The sequence below is a fragment of the Bactrocera neohumeralis genome, chromosome 4 (genome assembly GCF_024586455.1).
Source record: "Bactrocera neohumeralis isolate Rockhampton chromosome 4, APGP_CSIRO_Bneo_wtdbg2-racon-allhic-juicebox.fasta_v2, whole genome shotgun sequence".
NCBI lineage: Eukaryota > Metazoa > Arthropoda > Insecta > Diptera > Tephritidae > Bactrocera > Bactrocera neohumeralis.
Genome location: NC_065921.1, coordinates 41,824,364 through 41,841,572, shown reverse-complemented (window position 1 = coordinate 41,841,572; position 17,209 = coordinate 41,824,364). Strand labels below are relative to the sequence as shown.

Sequence of the window (17,209 nt, the reverse complement as noted above, 5' to 3'; positions counted from 1 at the left end):
AAACAAATGAGTCTGAAACAGATAGTGAACCGGAACCCCTCTTAACTCCAAGTGGCTCTGTTGATTCCTTATTTATTGCTAAAAACAAGAGTATGGAGTGCCACACCATTACCTCAGCATATTGGATCTGCGGTTGAGAATATTATCTCAACACAACCAGGACCAACCCGATTTGCAGTGTCCAGATGTCATGACATTGTCTCAGCTTTTTTGTTGTTTTTTCCGCCTCCAATAGAAAAAATTGTGATAGAAAATACTAATAAGTACGGCAGAGTCAAGTTCGATGACAAATGGGGCGATATTGATGATGACATATTGCGCGCATATATGTATAGCTGTGCTTATTCTTGCAGGCGTATGTTGGTGAGTACATTCTTGTTTTTCTTATTTCAGTAAAATATTTTACTAATATAAAATTACTCAATGACAGCGGCAAAAATGCAGATGTTCATGGTTTATTTGATTCAAAATTTGGTCGCCCAATTTTCCGATCAATTATGTCTTAAAATCAATTCCACAAGATTACTAGCGCGCGTCGTTTCGATGATGTTTTGTGTCGACAACAAACGCGTAGTAGCGATAAATTTGCTCCTATTCGTGACTTGTGGGACCGTTGGCAACAACTTCTTCCAATGTTCTACAACTGCCATGAAAATGTCACGGTTGATGAGCAAATTGTTGCATTCAGGGGGCGATGTTCTTTTCGACAGTTTATGCCATCAAAACCAGCAAAATATGGTTTGAAGTTTTGGTTATCCGTGGACCCAAAGTCCGGCTACGTATGGAAAATACAACAATACAAATACAAATGCTAAGCCCGAAAAGAACTAAGGAGAACGCGTTGCATTGGACTTGACAGAAGGTTTGAAAGGGCAAAATATAACAGCTGACAATTTTTTTTCACATTTGAGTTGGTAAAAAAACTTCTTGAGAGAAAACTTACATATGTATGTGGGAACGGTTCGCAAAAATAAAACTTTCATTCCTCCGAAATTGCTGACTGTGAAGAATCTTCCATTGTACAAATCTACATTTGCATTCAATGACATTGCGACATGAAAGCAACTAAATTGATTAGTACAATGCACAAGAAAGATAAAGTTGATGAGAGTGGGCCGAAGAAAAACCCAGAGATTGTTTCTTATTACAATTCAACAAAAGGTTTACTACAAATAGTTTTTTGCCTGCCAATAATTTTTTATGTTTCATATCTTTAGGTGGCATTGATACTGCTGATCAAATGATTGGCTCCTACACGACGAAACGCAAAACAAATCGATGGCCAAACATTGTATTTGCAAATATATTAGATATATCCGCTTTGAATGCTTACATAATTTTTTCCGAAATCGATGTTTCATGGACTCCAGCTGATCGGAATCGGAGGAGACCAAATTTTTTGCGGCAACTTGCACTTTCTTTGGCTGAGCCACATATGATGAAACGCACTAAATTACCTCAACAACAATTTTCAGCGCAGTTATTGAGAGAAATACGAACACCTTTCACAGCACCAGTGGCCTGCTCTAAAAATGCTTCTAGTTCAGGAGCTCGAAAGCGAGGAATTTGTAGTTGCTGCAAGTCTAAGTCTGATGTAAAATGCTCCATTTGCAGTGCGTTTATTTGCAAAACCAACCGAAAAACATTTTGCTCATCATGTAGTGCCAAAAAATATCGAACAAACTAATAAATACTTATTTTTGGAAAATTAATGTAAAGAAAATCAAAGAAAATATACTATGGACCAAATGGTCCCTTATCCTAAGATTCGTAATTTTTAATTTATCTTAGTCCAGTTTTAAGTCAGAGAATTAAATTTTCGCACATAATATTGTTTTATAAAAAGACCACCTGAGCTGAAAAATTTAGACAGTATATATCACCGTTCCAAAGTTACAAAGAAAACAAAAAAAAAATTGGACCAAATGGTCTTAACCTAACAGCAGGGTTAATGGATTTTATATTTTTTATTCAAAGTTTATTGATATTTTAGCGGACTTCTTAGCCACGGCGTTTGGAAGGCTTTTAGGAAAATTTTTCTTCTTTATTGACGTAGACACCGCTTAAGAGGTTATAACCGAGTTTACAGCAGTGCGCCTGTTTGGCGCCAATTGGAGATTTTAAGTGTATCCAGGTCATTCTCCATTTGGTTTTTCCAACGGAGTGGAGGTTCTCCTCTTCCTGTGCTTCCCCCGGCAAGGCGAACTCGTCCAGCTCACCGTTCCATCGAATGCGATGTTCGCCGTTGCCAATGCGTAGGGAGCCGCCTTGTCTGAAACCTCGTTTGATATCAAACGGCTCGTAGAGGTCTTCCCGATCCTGACGGAGCTTTTGATATTGCTTAACGTCAGTTTACACAGCCGTATTAGTTTAGTGGGGTTTCAAATGTAGACATTCGTACTGTAAAAAGCAGCTTTGAAATCGACGAAGAGGTGATGTCACGTAAGATGATTAGATCCCTATTATTTTTTTATACAAATATATTCACTTTTCCGAGCAGATGTGGATATATCGAATGCATGAGAGAGATCGGATATTCTACAAATACATACTTATCAACCTTCCATTGTTTTCTGAAAAGACCCTGCAACTACTCCCAGCACAGCTGGTTAATGCTCCCCACAATTTCTATAAAGCTGAAAATCATTGTCAGCAAATTTCTTACATTGACCTCGTGCCGCTTTCGTCGCATCGCTGCGTAGGTTGGTAACACAGGAAGCACGTTTTGCATGCAGCAATGCAACGCAGGAAATGCACTAAACTCAACGCCTGCATAATTAACTATGTTGAAAATTATAGGTTCGTTTACAGCTGATCACCTGAACGCTAGCGTTGAGTGAAAGAAGAGCGCCAAACCGCAATGAGCATCGAGCAGAGTAACCGCCAAGTAAATACGCAGTAGGAGGTGACGAAAGACGACGAACAAATCGAAATGGTAATCAATACGCATTAATTGAGCGTAATCAGCAACAGGTGAGTATGAGAAGTGGCGGTGGGAATTCTCACGCTGCCATCGTGAATGGAACTTTAGAGTAAATAATCTTTAAGATGCTCTCGGGCGGAGAGTCAATGACGAACGCGTAGACTTGCAGGTAAGTAACTAACACACTCTTGAAGTTTAAGCCCGCAATCAAAAACTATTGTGAAAAGTCGCGCTTGTGTGTACTCAAATTGTAGTCAAAGTTGGAGACGTAGTACAAGCTGAGACGGAAGCTCACAACGCCTACCGCAGCTACTCGCTATACATGTATTAATTTTTTTGGCTCTGAGCTTTTCTCTGGCGGTTACCTGTAAGTTCGGCCCGATTTATATCTTCGCAACCGACTTCAGTCGTTTCTGAGACGTTCGCGAGTGAAGTACGTTGTGCGCAACAACAAGCAACTGTTCGCTGCAAAGTGCCGCTAACGTATTGCCGCTCCCCACCAATCGATTCCTTCTGAACACCAGTTTTAGTTCAGGTGTTTCTGAGCGCTTTTCGTTGTTTTGCTTCGTACCCGTAAGTGTCGTACATACCATATTTAAGTGCAGTGTGCGGTCGTGTTGTGTCCACGTCGGCGACATTGGCGACGTTTGAATTTTTGTTTTCATCTTTAAAGTGAGTTTTTGTGTGTGTGTGTGTGTTGGTATTTTATTTTAATTTTAGCTGGACTGTGGTGGTAACGCGCGCGAGTCGCCGCCTGACACTCACCACCACGTAAGCTGTGGCATATTTTTTTCTGTGCTGCGCACATGTCTCGAAAGTGCATAAACAAAAACATTTGGAATGGAACTTAAAAATAGCTGAAATACAAGCATATTTAGTTTGCAGAAAAACAAAAACAAAGATATTTAAAAAGTGGTTCTTTTGTGGTTTTGTGTTGTGTCTGAGTTCCGCAAAAATATTTTTCAATTGGAAGAGTGTGTGTTCTATAAAAAAAACGCAACAGGAATTGCTAAGTGGAAGCTTGCATTGAGTAAAAATTTCGTTGATTCATAATTAAATTGAAATAAAAATATACACTGAAAAAAATAATAAAAAAAATTAGTTAATATTATTTATTATAAGTAAAATAAGTTGTATTCCAAAAAATCTAACCAAAAAACAATCATATACAATTTAAGAAAAAAAGATTCTGAAGTAGAAAACTCAAATTTCAAAGCGAAATCTAAAAAAGTGAGCATCTACTGGATTACAAAAATAATAATTAAAAAACATTTGTGGATTTTATAAAAGCCTCGAAGCGAAACTATACAGGGTAAGTTGCTAAAAATATAATAATTTCATTTATTTGTGTTGTCAACTATAAATTAGAAATGATAATCGGCGATTTGAGATTATCTCATATATGTACTATTTTCATCAAAAAGTAAGTTGTGGTGATTATCGTAGTGTTTTGCACTATGGATTCCATCCGCCAGGCCAAACTTTTAACAAAGAATATTATTTAAGAGTTATGGGATATTCTTAGGACATTCAAAAGGCCAATGCGGCTTTGACAAGATTGAGTAGATTGAAACCGAATAGTATAAGGTCTTGAAGGTTATACCAGAAAAATACAACTCCGATTGTTTCGAGAACTGGACAAAGCGTTGGAAAAAGTATGATTTATTGGACGGGGATCACTTTGAAGGGGATGAAACTGATTTTGAAGAATAAAAGAGCATTTACACTTTATAAACAAATTCACCTTACTTTTTGATCGCAGTAGTGTAACGCTTTATTCGAAACTAAATCAGAAACTCACGCGAAAGAGTTTTAATAAATATTATTTTAGACTAGTTCTATTAGGACATACGAAATTTAGATGACTTCCCGGCCAATGAGAATGACACATACGTTGATTCGTAGGTTCAAGTTGAAATAAAAAAATAATTTAAGGACTTTTTATTCAAAAGCGATTTTCACCTTCGGCAAATTATGCCAAGCTCAGTGAGTATTTCTGACAGACAATTGTTTGTATAAATATCAAAAGATCTATGCATTTATTAACATACCCTTTCAAGATCTGATACGTAGACACATTCGCCAAAATTGTTGACATCAACAGATTAACGTTCAACAAAAAATTTAGAGTTGGATCTGCATTTCCTCACTAGTAGCTATCTTTTTGGATGTAGGTTAAATATTCTGACAGCTCTTATAGCGATTAGATTTGTACTCGTACATCAGTGATACTATATTAAGGACTTGTTTGGCGATTGTGACGCTAGCGAAAGATCACAAGCGGAGAGGCAGTTAGAAAAACATGAAGAAAGCACCGGAAATTGTAGATAAAGTCCTCTTTCAATACTATTCGGCTAAACAAAGGGAACAACAAAAAGATTCGTGCAAGATTTGGAAATCGGAGTCATTGACGCAACAGTATGAAACCAAACAGACCGAATCTAATTATATTCTCGAACGAAACCAGTAATTTTAACTTAAGTGAGCACTTAGAGTTAATTTTTTTGATCTGGTGTTCGGCATCTTATTTTCTAACGTCATAAATTATTTTATTGTGATAAGATATCGACAGATACAGAGATTCCTAATTTAATCTAAAAAGATTCGAAAGCGGATGTACAGTGTTGTGTGACCATTAGCCACTGTGGCTTAATCCTTCTTCCGCTTTATTGGCGTAAACACTGCTTACGGGGTTATAGCCAAGTTTACAACAGCGCGCCAGTCGTTCGTCCTTTTCGCTGTTTGGCGTCAATTGGAAACTCCAAGTGTAGCCAGGTCCTTCTCCACCTGGTCTTTGTAACAGAGTTGTCTTTTTCTTTTGCTTCCCCAGGCGGGTACTGCGTCGAATGCGTTATCAATGCGCAAAGGACCATAAATCTTTCGCAGAGCCTTTCTCTCGAAAACTCGAAACGCCCACTCATCAGATGTTGTCATCGTTCATGCTTCTGCACCCTATAACAGGACGGGGATGAGGAGTTACTTGTAAAATTTGGTCTTTGCTCGTCGAGAAGACTTTACTTCATATTTGCATACTTAGTCTGAAGTAGCACCTGTTGGCAAGAGTTATTCTGCTTTGGATTTCGATGATCACGTTCCTGTTGGTGTTAATGCTGGTTCAAAGTTAGACGAAATTATCTACGATTTTGAAGATATGACTGTCAACAATGACGTGGGAGCCAAGACGTGAATGCGACGACTGTTTTTTTTTAATGACAGGAGTTATTCACTTCAAAACCCATTTGTTTCGCTTCCTTATCCAGTCTAGAGAAAGCAGAACTAACGGCGCGGTTTATGAGACCAATGCAGGAGCTGTACACTCTTATATGTAGAAGATTGTACCTTCTCTATTCAGCTCTGCAGTTCGAATTATTTTCTGCAGCAGCAGATTGAAGAAGTCGCACGATAGGGAGTCGCCTTGTCTGAAACCTCGTTTGGTATCGAACGGATCGGAGAGGTCCTTCCCGATCCTGACGAAATTTTTGGTAATGCTCAACGCCAGTTTACACAGCATCAGCTGTGCGGGGATATTAAAGTCAGACGACATAAAGGCAACTACTGGTCGTGCTGTTAAAAGCAGCTTTGAAAACGACGAAGAGGTGGTATGTGTCGATCCTCAGTTCACGGTTTTTTCCAAGATTTGGCGAATGGTGAATATCTGGTTAGTTGCTGATTTTCCAGGCCTAAAGCCACACTCACAAAGCCCAATCAATTTGTTGACGGTGGGCTTTAATCTTTCACACAATACGTTTGATAGAACCTTATATGCGTTGCAGAGGAGGCTCATCCCACGGTAGTTGGCGCAGGTTGTGGGGTCTTCCTTTTTGTGGATTGAGCAGAGCATACTTAAATTCCAATCATTGGGTAGGTTCAGTCGATAGATCACCTCTGGGGGTTCTACAAGAGTATGCACCGGTCTTGAAACCTTCTGTTAGTCGCCGCATCCTTTCGTAGAATTTTCGAGCATCACCCACGTCGGCCAGCTTGTCTCCGTTGTTCTTCGTACTCACGCATTTCGGCCTCTCTCCTTGTTTGTCTGCAAATGCGTTTGGCTTCCCTCTGATGCTATTACTTTTCCCAAACTGCTGTTTCTCAAAAATCTTAAAATTTTGACAAATGCCCAGTAATTCTTGGCATCTATGTTACTCCTCGCTTATATATTATGTTATATTTTCTCCAAAAATGCTCAGATTTACTAACCCATAACCGAAAAACGGTTCTAAAATTTAATTAGAACTCAAAGAACACACAAGGGTTAATTATTTTCGGCTGCCAGCCATTTTGTGCATAATAGTAATTTGTAATTAAAATTCCTTCACAAATTAAAATTCAGCTCCAGCAAGCACAGCTGCCAAGTGGCCAAAACACAATGTGATTACTGTTGAAATAGCAAAAACAACACAAATACGAATAATTACTGAAAAAGAAATATTTAGAAAAATATGATCGTGGCGCGTTAATGACTGCATTTCGCACACACACACACACACGCGCATGCTCGCTCACATACATGAAAATAGCAAAGATGATGATGGCACCCACAATCAGAAAACAGAATAAGAATTTGCACAATCCGTCAGCCATCTTCATCACGACTTGCATTATAATTTTCATTATAAAAATTTGTGTGTGTGTAGGAGCATAAGCGTGTAGAGCGCGAAGCTACGCTTGCTGGCTTGCCTCAGACGCATTTAGAATTGTAAAAACGGCAAGTGACGCGCAAGCGCAGGCGCATGCGCATCGGAAAACGAAGTCCCAGCCATAGAGCGCATGCGCAACAGGCAGCACGCGCAAATGCCATGAAAAGCGGCCGTGATTTGTAATTAAATTGCTTGCCAAGTTGCGTCAGACACACAAGCACATATGCGTATTTTTGTATGCATGTGTGTGTGCACAGTGGCTCACAGTTATTTATAAACCGCGTACGATTTTTTTTAATTGTACACGCATCCGCGGTTGCGCTGTGACTTTTAGTGCGCCCACGCCGCTTGCAATAGTCAACGGCAATAAAGTAATAAACTAACAACAACACCGGTGCAACGGCTAATGCCATAAATGCCAATTGTGTGCACGCCGAGTGACAACATCATCAGCGTCGTCGTTAGTTCTTTGCGCTGCTTCTAAGGCGCTGCGCCACCAACAGCGTTGAGTTCGCACCGGTGCCGCTTTGTGTTGTGCCAAGCGCTTGATGTTTGCGGCCTGCTGGCCACACATACATACATACTACAGGCATAACAATGCAAACATACAGACTCATGCATGTAAATAAATAAGTAATCCTCCGCTGTCTGTCAGGTGGCCAATAGTGAGCTCGGTAATGGCCGCACAGCTGGCGACTGACCGACAGCAAAGCGCGCGCTGTCCAATGTTTGCTTGAAAAAGTCCGCACCTAGGACAATTGCTGCGGTCTAAGTGCAGCTGCAAGAATTCTTATGAGACACACGATAGTTTTGCAATCCCGAGTTTTATAAATTTATAAATGATAATTTCGGGATCCCGATATTTTTCGGTTCTATTAAAATATAGTTGGGAAAAGAAGCAATGAGATTTAATTACAAATGACGGTTTTATTAATGAAGTACCTTTTGGTTTTGCATTTCCGAGATTTCGGGTTTTGAAAATTTTAACCTCAGGATTACGGTATTTTTCGGGGTCTTTATACTTTAATTTTTATATAAAAAAAATTACATCCATAATTGTAAGGCTTAAAGCACAAGGAATCAAACTTGATTTATTCTTCTTCATTGGGGTAGACGCCGCTTACGTAGTTTTGCATTACAACAGTGCGCCAGTCGTTCTTTGATTTCGCTGTTTGGTGCCAATTGGAGATTCCAAGTGCAGCCAGCTCCTTCTCCACCTGGTCTCTCCAACGGAGGTAAGGTCTTGCCTTCCCCTCTGCTTCCCCCAGTGGGTACTACGTCGAATACTTTCAGAGCTGGAGTGTTTTCATCCATTCGGACGACATGATTTAGCCAGCGTAGCCGCTGCTTCTTAATTCGCTGAACTATGTCAATGTCGCTGTATATCTCATACAGCTCATCCTTCCATCGACTGCGATATTTGTCGTTGTCAATGCGCAAATGATAATAATAAATCTTGAGCAGAACCTTTCTCTTGAAAATTCATATCGCCGACCCATCAGTTGTTGTCTTCGTCCAAGCCTCTGCACCATATAGCAGGACGGGAATAATGAGTGACTTATAGAGTTTGGTTTTTGTTCGTCGAGAGAGGAGTTTACTTCTCAATTGCCTACTCAGTCCGAAGTAGCACCTGTTGGCAAGAGTTACCGTGGGTTGGATTTCCAGGCTGACATTGTTGTTGGTGTTAATACTGGTTCCAACATAGACGGAATTTTCAACGACTTCGAAGGTATGACTGTCAACAGTCACTTGGGAGCCAAGTCGCGAGTTCGACGACTGTTTATTTGATGACAGGAGATATTTCATCTTGCCCTCGTTCACTACCAGATCCACTTGCTTCTTTTCTTTATCCAGTTTGAAAAAAGCAGAACTAACGGCGCGGGTGTTGAGGCCAGTGATATCAATATCATCGGTATACGCCAACAGCTGTACGCTCTTATAGAAGATTGTACCTGTTCGATTAAGTTCTGCAGCTCGAATTATTTTCTTCAAGAGCAGATTGAAGAAGTCGCACCAAAGGGAGTCAGCTTGTCTGAAACCTGCCTTGGTATTGAACGACTCAGAGAGGTCCTTCCCGATCCTGATGGAGCTTTTGGTATTGCTTCTGCAAGAGTATGCTCCGGTCTTGAAACCTTCTGTTAGTCGCTGCATCGTTTCGTAGAATTTTCGAGCATTACCCCTGGCGGCCAGCTTGTCAAGATCTTCATTTCGGCCTCTCTCTTTTTCTGTCTGCAAATGCTTCTCGCTTCTCGCTTCCCTCTTCAACTCTCGGTATCTATCCCACCCCGCACGTGTTGTGGTTGAGCGTAACGTTGCGAGATAGGCAGTCTGTTTTCTCTCCGCTGCGACACGGCACTCCTCATCGTACCAGCTGTTCTTTTGGTTTATCCGAAAACCAATGGTTTCGTTTGCAGCTGTATATAAGTAGCTTGAAATGCCGTCCCACTGTTCCCTTATACCGAGTTGTTAATGAGTGCTCTTAGAGAGCAGAAGTGCAAGCCGAGTAGAAAATCGTTCGGCTGTCTATTGTGATCGATCTGGTTGGTGGTTTTTCGATCCGGAGACAGCCAGGTAGCTTTATGAATTTTTTTATGCTGGAATCTAGTACTACAGATAACCATATTTCGGGCCCCGGCGAAATCGATCAGCCTCAACCCATTTGGGGATGTTTTCTCGTGAAACTGAATTTACTGACTGTTGTACAAAGATACGGAAGGTAGCCCACTCTGACGTTAAAGTCGCCAAGCATGATTTTGAGCGTGCAAACCATACTTTTGGTGGGACTGTCTTGCTTGATTTGTATTATTATAAAATAACTCTTTCTAAAAAAATTTCAACCCCTAATGCCCACAGTCAATTAAAAACATAGTTTCGACAAGCTCTAATTTCTAATTCTCTGGAATTTTTCACCAGACCAAAAGTCCACCTCTAAAAGTTTCTTCAGAGGAATTCACTTAGATTTATTAATGACACTTAAGGTAAAAAATATTAAGTACAGCATAAGTTATGAAATATATAGTTCTCTCATTTAAACAAATATAAAATTCTTCACGATACGCTTACCTCTTCCCGCCACGCTTGGAATAACTAATGAAGCTGCTTACCAATTATATATTATTATTTTATAATTTTTGTAGTCGCATTTGCAGCATTCTTAAGCTAATCGTCAACACGTGTTGTTGTTATACATTTTTCGTTTTTGCTGTCGTTGTTTCGAGGGAGGCGGCGAGGGCGTTTTCGCTTTGGTTAGAAAAAAAGTGAAACCATTTAGCAGTGCTGCTACTCTGCATAGTTGAAAGCAAAGTTGAAGGCGAATATGCAGATATACATATACATAATACATCTGTGTGTGTGGCCACTTGCCTTAGCGATTTGAGCGCAGATTTCAGTTGCGGTCATAACCGAGGTGATTTGCTAATTTTTTATTGCCACTACCATTTGCCTACAAGCGCCGTGCAGTGGGAGGATTGCGGCATTTATGGTGAGCTCAAGAATGCCAATAATGAGCAGCGAGCAAAGCGACGGAATGTTTTTTTAGAGTGTGTGTGTGTGCTCTGTTGTGGATCGTGTTGGTGTTGTGCAGATGTGGGCTTGGGGCTTATAGTGTAATTAATGAATGAATTTGCCGCGTTGAGCTAGAAATATCGTATAGTTGAGGTTAGTCTTTTTGTTGTTGTGGATTTCTGTTGCCGAAATAGGGGCACGCTGACTAGCCTATATTTTTTTATTTTCAGTAATTTTCATAAATGTTATTATGCTTTGAATAAAGATTTTCAGGATGAGGCGTGAAATATGGAGATGGAGAATTTTATTTGCATTTAATAAGATTTACTCACATTTGCATAAGAATTTTTTAATTGCAATTAATTAATCATGTCAACTTAAGTCTTGAAAGCACCTGTATATAAGCTTTTTTTACAAATATATAAACGTTATACGTTACATGTAATATATATACAATAAAAAACTTTAACTTCGGCTGCACCGAATCTTGGATAATATACGTACTCTTCACAAATGCAAAATATTCCATACACGGACGTGATTTTGATCGTTCAGTTTGTTTGGCAACAATATGTTATAGTGGTCCTAAAACTAATCCGGGGTTGTAACACACTTGTGGCAACTTATGCCAACGATTTTTCAAGTGTACGAAACACTTTTCAAAAGTACTTTTTGGGATGGCGTCCAGCCTCTTCTCCTTTTATCTCACCGATCGATAGAAAACGGGTTCCACGGAGCAGCGATTTCAGTTTGGGGAACAAGAAAAAATCACACAGAGCCAAATGTGATGAATACGGTGGTTATAGATGGTATTCATTGCGTTTTTAACTTTAAATTCGGTCACAATCTTTTTAGCTTTATCGGGATGAGTCGAGCAAGAACGCGTCTCATGTGAAAAAATATGCATCAAACCATTCGAACGGACTCGTAAGAGATGTCAAGTTCATCACTCTAACACTTGTCTGACGATTTTCCTCAGAAGGACGTCCAGAACGAGGCTCAAGGATCTCTCGACCGTTTTGGAGGGCTTTATACCACTCATAGGCTTGTGTTTTTGATAAATCCGAATCACCGAAAACCTTCTCCAACATTCGCAACGATTCCGCATAAAAATTCTTTGTTCTATATTTTTATCCATTGTAAAAATCCCAACGTACTGCTGAGGTGTAGCGACTTAAGCAGTTGCTGTAAACAAACTGGTTGACAGATCGCGCTCATCTATGGCATAGTAATTTAGGAGAGTTCCACCATCTTAGCAAAATATATTTTTTTCAAATATCAGCTACCCGGGGAATTTAATTACAATTTCCGGGTGCTTTTTTGTTACAAGGTAAGCTATAAAAATTAGAATACAATAAAATATACATAAAATTTTCCCTTTTAATTTATTTTTTTTTTTTGGTAATTTTTCAATAGTAAATTTTCTTCATTTCGAACAATTATAGCCTTATTAAGCCTTTTCTAGCAACTCGGAGGATTAAGTAAAAAAATAAGGGAAGCCCCTCTAAAGTTGGGGTGGTGCCGTGGAGTATATCCCGTCTCATTCGGCTAAAGGTTGGGCATTCGCATAGATAATGTTCCAGCATCTCATCGTCCTCCGCGAGAGTTCTGCATTTCACCGAATCTACATTTACAATTTTCTGTAGGTGGAACCTTAAGGACCTTACTGAGTTTCCCTTTGCTTAAGAGTACCATCAACACTACCTCAAAGTAACTTTGTGGTATCCCTTGAGGGAGTCGAATGGAATGCACACGGGCGGACATACCTTTTCATTTATTCTATATTTCTATATGACCGGGAATTTAGACAAGATGATTGTGGCAGGGTAGCTCTCATAAGTGCGCTCCAAGCGCTCATAGAATTCATCTTTGGACACATCGTCCTTCTTCTCCGGTCGGGGCGTGCGATATGTTGAAGAACTTCGCTTTGATGCGGATTGTGGCGTTCATTGACCGGGGTGAATGTCAGTACTCGGTGACGGATTCTCTCTCCTATCACGAATTCTACACTGAATTTGCGCTCCTTTATATGGGCACTGTAGTAAATGCCACAAGGACATACTCGCCTCAGTCCTTCTCCCGTTCATCGCACTTCTTGGACGGCGGTGATATCAGCCTTTACTCTAACCAGAACATCAACCAGTTGGGCAGCGACATCTTCCCAATTAAGGGACCGGACATTCTAGGTCCTCAAATCATAATATTTAACACGTTTTGCAAAGGCCGGTCAATTATCCGAAATAGGGTTTTTTACGTGGTGGGTCCCAAACCCAGCAAACTTCTCAATTTATCTCACCTTCAAATGGATGTTTTTTGGATACCCAGAGAATACTTGGTCTAAGACCGGAAGTCGTTAGCTGCTTGAGCCATATGCTAGATAATCATTTCCGGCCACTCCCATATGAATGGCGCTCAAAGAACTTTCCTCTGCGTGAACTTCTGCACATGGCTCCTTCCTCCTAACCTAAAGTAAGACTGGATTTTACGGAGAAGAATATACGTATTAGAAGATGGGACTGATTTTTTATTTTACGGAGAATAATAGAGATATTGGAAGACGGGGTCGGTATTTTGTTTCTGAGAACACCTTCTCACTTTATCATCCCACCCCAGGGTTGTGCTATGGGTTTGGAACCCGCCACGTAAAAGAAACACCGCCAATGAAAAGATCACAACAGCCTCGAGTGCCCATAAATAAGAAGAAGAATTCATTGAGAAGCTCCTCTGCGGTTAGTCCACAAGTAACTAATTTTTTTAACAATTTAGACTTAATCAATAAATTTAGAAAACATTTCAGGGTTTCTAAGACTTCTTTTGCTTCTTTAGATAGTCACAAAAAATAAGCAAACGTAAGCAGATGATGACATCATGCCGCTGCTGTCGTAAGCGTAAAATTTTGTAAGAAAGAATGAAAAAACTTTACCACGAAATCAACAAAGGCACTCAGAAATCAAAGACAAATTAATAAAGTACAAAAATAAGCAAAAGAAAACAAACACCCTAAAGAGGTAGCAAAAGCCACGAGTCAAGAACGAAATGAAATGTTGCCAAGGGAGGAATGCGCAGTGCCGTCTTCTGCGTGCCGTTGTAAGCATCTTCACACAATACCAACGGCAAAACAGCAAAAACAATATCTGTAAGCTATTAATCAGTCGTTGATTTCGTAAAACCGTAAGCTCTTGAGTACAAAGCCAACGAGGGATCAGATATTTTTTGCAGCGCTGCTTTGGCTTTCAATGGAAGTTTGCGCGGGAATGTTTTTTGCCTTTGCTGCGTGTCTTTTAGCAAACTGAGTCATATGGCATTTTATGCTTTATTTTTGCTGATAGAAAATTTATTTTTATTTACTTTTGTTTATTAATTCTTATTTTTAATAAGTACGTGGATTCCGGCGCTGAGTTATCGGCTCGTCATTTCATTGCTTGGTTCGCTTATATTATTGGCATATTTATAGATACTTATGTATTTATCTATAAAAGAAGCCAGCAAATCCAACATACTATATGTTGTTACAAACGCAGACAAATGTTTATGCCTGTCTCGCGCCTATTCAGGCCCATCAGCCATCCGCGCAGACCCACTCATACACAATTTCGAGTAGTCAGATAGTCTTTTAGCTGCTCATAAAAGCATAATGACGGCGTTTTATTTACTTTATGTATTCATTATGGCACATTAAATACGCTGCGAGCTATTCTCCTTAGCTAAGCTTTTTCTGTCCTCTGCGGTTAAGTTCTTACTCCGGCTGATTTCTTTTCACACACACTTATGACACATACCTGTATGTATGTATACATATCTATACCATTTAGTATGCTATCAGATCTGTCAATAATTCATTGCCATCGCTGAGCTTTTGTTTCAGTTCTAACGGCGTCTTTGTCATGAGTGCTTATATACAGGTAAACCTTCGGCGTTGAGTTGGCGCAAAGACCAACTTTTGAACTGTACCAAATCCTCAAATAACTTTAGATAAGAACGTAGAAAATATTAATAAATTTTATTTTCTTTTAAATACATAAATTTAAGGTAAAATTTCTTATTTTCACAATATTCCTCACATGATCCTTGAGAAACCTTTTGAAGAACGTCATACTGAGGCATTCGTCTTTAATGTTAAATTTTTGAGACTTACAGAGAGTTACTATTCTTGGGCCGTAAACTGTTTCTTTCTACAGCTTTAGCCGCCTCTATGACGTTGCCTACGAGCTATTTACCCTTCTTTGATTCCCTCTTGAGCGCGCTGCTCAGCAAAAGTCACGTGCTTTTCATCCGCTTTCTTGAAGAAGGCATGGTCTGTTAGACTACAGTGAATTCTAATGCTTTAAAAACCTTCAAGATTGCAGCATTTCCCGCTTTGAAAATGCAAGCTGAATAGTAAGCACCAATCTTGAAGAGAAAATAACCGCCAGGTTGATGTTTTGGGCGAATTTTCAGGTGAGCTGGTCATGACTTTCGTTATTATTTCGCCTAAAACCGCCAACGCTTCGCTTGAGTACTTTTCCTTGGAAGATCTTCGTAGATAGGTTCAAATGTTTTCCTTAAGAATAATAACACATATTCTCGATTGAAAACGTCATCCTGCATTCAATAGGACTTTGGTAATTTAAGAGCTTTCTTCTCATATCTTCGAGATAGCTCTTCCCTGTACTAAAAACCTTACACAATTAAATAATTCGCCAGATTTCATCATAGTGATTTATAAAATTTTTTGGTTTCGTGATATCCAAAGCGATCTCAAAACCTACATATAACTATTCCAATGTTCTAAGTTCCAAAAGTACTCCAATAGTTGCCAAATCAGTAACGGTGATTCTACTATGATTACATTGTGAGATTAATCTGCTTTCTGATTACGTAGTGTTCACTTAAGTTCTAATCGGCAGACACGCTTTTTTTCGATTATAGTTTCCTTAAGAATAAATACCATGCAAGGACAGACGATAATTCAGCAGTCCTCGTAGCGGGATATATGGCAATTTTCCTAAGAACCCGACTTAAAAATTAGTCTGTTAGTCTCAGCAGTTTTTGTTATATATTCGAAGTATTGTTTCTATTGTATAGGCTCTATTCCTTTTTACATTCCTCTTCACTCCTTCATGTCTACATAGCGCTCGGAACAAACTAGCAGCAGTATAGGCATCACCATTTCTTTTCGACTTTATAGCTCGCTAGAATCGTTCATAGATGTTCGCGGAATGCATTCTAAGTCTTTTGCGGTACTTCTAATATGTATGACGGTACAAGTTTTCGAGATTACGCTTCGGCGCCCATTATATGCATGTACGTATCTTCTTTTGTTACAATACGGTGCCCTTGCGAAGTCAATCATCTGAAAGGTGTTACGAGAAGTGTTACGGTATCTTCCAAACTCATTAAAATAGTCACGCATAGAGCGAATATTGTTCGATTTCGATTATTTATTATATACATATATACATATATATATACTATACGACTTGATTTAGGGGAAAAGTAATCGAAAATTGGTTTCATTCAATTCATTATTGCAAAAGGAGTCGTGGAGACCATTTGAATGTTGCTATATTCAGAACTTAATTGTATCGATTGTCTTGCACGTTAAATAAATCATTTGCATTTTCATAACAATTTGTGCATAACAATTAGTGTTAAAGAAATCATATCCCTCTTATTGGAAAAGCCTGTTGTTGGTATCAAACGGATTTTTAGCTACTGCGTATAGCATATCCGCAACTAACTATCCACAGTTACGTCTGACAAGCAGTGACCTGAACCCTCAGTCTTGCTATTGATACTTGTATAATAATTTCACGTAACGGTTATTGTCTTTTTTCCAGTGGCTCGGTGTTGCTGGATATTTTTCCATATTTCAGCAGCGTTTTGTTACTAGGCACATTTTTATAGTATTTATTAATTTGTCATTTACATTTTCGTCATATTTGTAAGTTGCGTGCGCTTTGGCATGCGCCAACTCACCCATACAAGTATTTCACATACACACATAATACACGAGCTATGCGCCGCTAATTTATTAAGTCTATAAAGTGTTGATGGGCGAAGCAAATAATTTGCATTTATTTCTTTGCGCGTTTAACTTCGACGTCACTGCCAATATTAGTGTTATCGCTGCTTGAATGTGTTTTTGTTTTCTTTTTTTTACTTT

General features: G+C 39.3%; 1 protein-coding gene across 6 annotated transcripts in view; it reads left to right on the top strand.

Moving 5' to 3' along the window:
- Window positions 1-3,343: 3,343 nt before the first annotated feature.
- Window positions 3,344-17,209, top strand: part of LOC126755066 (uncharacterized) — a 176,306-nt gene continuing 162,440 nt past the window's right edge. For 5 of the 6 annotated variants that reach the window (XR_007666451.1, XR_007666450.1, XM_050467370.1 and 2 more), the window contains exon 1: window positions 3,344-3,595. The gene's annotated coding sequence lies outside the window, so the exon portion shown is untranslated. The remainder of the gene's footprint in view (window positions 3,596-17,209) is intronic. The other variant, XM_050467367.1, reaches the window with a different exon arrangement.